Source organism: Dasypus novemcinctus, chromosome 9, assembly GCF_030445035.2.
Source record: "Dasypus novemcinctus isolate mDasNov1 chromosome 9, mDasNov1.1.hap2, whole genome shotgun sequence".
NCBI lineage: Eukaryota > Metazoa > Chordata > Mammalia > Cingulata > Dasypodidae > Dasypus > Dasypus novemcinctus.
In genome coordinates, this window is record NC_080681.1 from 118706750 (window position 1) to 118709557 (window position 2808).

General features: G+C 54.7%; 1 protein-coding gene across 2 annotated transcripts in view; it reads right to left on the reverse strand.

Moving 5' to 3' along the window:
* DNAJC16 (DnaJ heat shock protein family (Hsp40) member C16) overlaps positions 1-1266 on the reverse strand; it is a 58843-nt gene extending 57577 nt beyond the window's left edge. The window contains exon 1 of one of the 2 annotated variants that reach the window (XM_012530524.4): positions 834-1266. The gene's annotated coding sequence lies outside the window, so the exon portion shown is untranslated. The remainder of the gene's footprint in view (positions 1-833) is intronic. The other variant, XM_004472168.3, reaches the window with a different exon arrangement.
* Between the last annotated feature and the right edge of the window lie 1542 nt (positions 1267-2808).

Genomic DNA, 2808 nt, shown 5'->3' on the forward strand with positions numbered 1-2808 from the left:
GTACCACACTAATGAAAAAAATTGCTGATGTGGGAAAAGTAGGGGGAGTGGGGCATATGGGAACCTCTTATTTTTTAATGTAACATTTTGTGTGATCTATATATCTTTTATAAATAAATACAAAATACATTAAAAGAGTTTAGGACTGCTTGCAGGCTGAATAATATCCCGAGACAAACCAGTTTTCTCCTTGTTAAGGCAACCTATTTTGACCTTCAGTGTTTCTGGAGCCTTACAGCCCGCTAAAAACCAGGAAGGCGATGTAGCTACCAGACTTTGGAATTAGACTAGGGTTGGAATCCATCCTCCACTGTTTCATGACCTTGTGCAAGCTACTTAAACTTGTCAAGCGTCAGCGTCCTTATTCATAAAGTGTGGGATAAACAGTACTACCGTGAAGGATCGTCAAGGGGATTAAATGTATGTACGGGATTTACTGAGTACCGGGTCCAACAGTCGAGAAGTGGCACTTAGTTATCATTATTTCTACTAGGCAGCACAAGCACTGTATCAGTTCCCTCTTCAACTAGAGGGCCCAAGGGGCGAGGGGCTGTTAAGTCCAGCTTCCGATCTCGAGTCCGACTGAACCAGCCTCCGGGCAGGAAATAACCTGCCCAACAGGTAGGCTGCACGCCCTCGGGGCAGCATCCCTGGTACCAGGCAGTGCCTCCCAGAAACACGCTTCGAGCTCCGCCTCGAGCTCCCGCCTCGGGTCGCAACCCTTCAAGATACCGGTCCCTCCCCTGCCGCCCCCCGAGAGCCCTGGGCCGGGACCTGGGGGCTCCCGGTTCCCCCCCGGGCCCAGCCGGGACCGAGAACGAGAAGGAACTGACCGGAGATCCCTGGGCTTGCCGGCCTCACCGCGTCCGCGGCTCCGCGCGTCACGCAGGGAAGGAGTTACCGGGAAAGGGCACCGACCTAACCCGCAGCACTGTCGGTGCTCCAGTAAGTCCGCCGGGTCGAGATCCACCAGTCCAGACCAGCCCTACCGCGGGCCCGGGGCGGGGAAACAGGAGGAGACCAGCCGGAGGGGAGTCACGTGACCCTTAAAGGCCCAGCACACAGACGGCAAGTACCGAATTTATCGAGGACTTCGCGTTTGCGAACCTATTTTGACCCTTGCCACCCGCCGTTCGCGCGTGGACTTGGCGCTGTTGCCATAGGTACGAGGAGCGCGCTTCGGCTGGATCCAAAGAGTTGGTCGTGACCAAAGAGGCCAAAACGTGCCTCCTAGCGAGGCGAAATCGCGATGCATGATGGGATGTCAGAAAGACATCCCCCAGTCAGGGAGGGGTTTCCACTGCCACCGGGAGGTGTCTCTCTTCTAGCAACAGTTGCTAAGATGGGGAAGCAACCGCTGGTCCCTCTTCTCTTTAACCCTATTCATAGAATCCTAGAGCGTCAGAACTGGAAGGAACGTTGGGGATCCTTTCTAGTCCCACTCCTCTTTGTACTGATGGGGATACTGAGGTCCTGGGGACGGCAGGAACGGGCCAGAGGTCACACAGCCATTGAGCGGAGGGCATAGGTCTAGACTCCAGGACTCCTAATCCCATTTACCCTAAATGAGCCTCACCCTAGAATGTTCCAGGCCCTGCGCTAAGCACGGGAAAGGGAGGGGCGCAGGTGAACAAGGCACATTTCTTTGAGATAGGTTCCTTGGGGATCTAAGAGACATTACATATCCCCCTGCCCTGTTTTTATTTTTTTCTCCTTTGCCTTTATCACTAACGTGCCATATCTTTTATTTATTTTTTCATCTGTTTCCCCCCAGGGCAATGTAAGTCCCTAAGGGTAAGGGTTTTTGTCTCTTTTGTCCATTTCTATATTTTCTGTGCCTGCGCAGATCTTGACACATACGAACCCTCAACAAATATTTATTGAATAAATGAATAAATGAACGAATGGGAGTGGGTGAGGTTCTGCTGCTCAAGAGATCGCGTTCTAAGATGGGCTCTTGGTTAAGAGTGTTTGGAGTCAGGTTTGGGTTTGAATCCTGCCTGCCTCTGTCACTTTACTACCCCTGTGACCTTTAACTTCACTCTCCAGAGCCCCAGAATCCACATCAGTAAAATGGGGGAAAACTCTGACAAGATTGTAGTAAGGGCTAAATGAGCTAATGCGTGGAAGGACCACTTGGCTAGCATAGCAGGGGGAGCATAGCAAATGCTCAGTAAATAGGAGCAATTTTCTGAAACATGCAAATGAGCCATATAAACTATTGGAGTTCAGAGGACTAGATTTCTGCCAAGTTTTCTTTTTGGGAAGTGCTAGGGTGGGAGGGAGGGAAGAGGGGAATGGAAGACTTTGTGTGGGGGAGGCTCTGTTCAACGAAGACAGGCGTGTGTGGAACAGCAAACACGAATCAAAACAGCGAGATCTGGGCAGGAGGTGGGGGCCTTATGCTGTTACTGGGTGCAGAGGAGGGACCTAGAAGGGAGCCATAAACGCGAGGGGGTTGAAAGGGGTGGGACAGGTCACGGCTCCAGGCACGGCTGTCTCCTTCGAGTGTGTGTAAAAGCGGGGTCGCTGTGCATCCTGGCGAGGGGCCGGCGGGGACCAGGAATGAGTGCCACGGTCGCGAAGCGGTGCCGGCACTCGGGAGGCGGGGCCGGAGCGGGGAAGTGGGGGTGGCGCGGTGGCGGGGCCGGTGGGTCGGGAGGTGGAGCCGGGGCGCCGCCACCCGGCGCGAAGCGGTGGCGGGACCTGGAGGAGGGGTCTGGGATCCCGGCCTTGGCACGGCGGCAGGGCGGGGCGATCGGGGCGGTGGCTCGGGGTCGGGGCGGGGACAGGGCGCAAGTCGGGGGC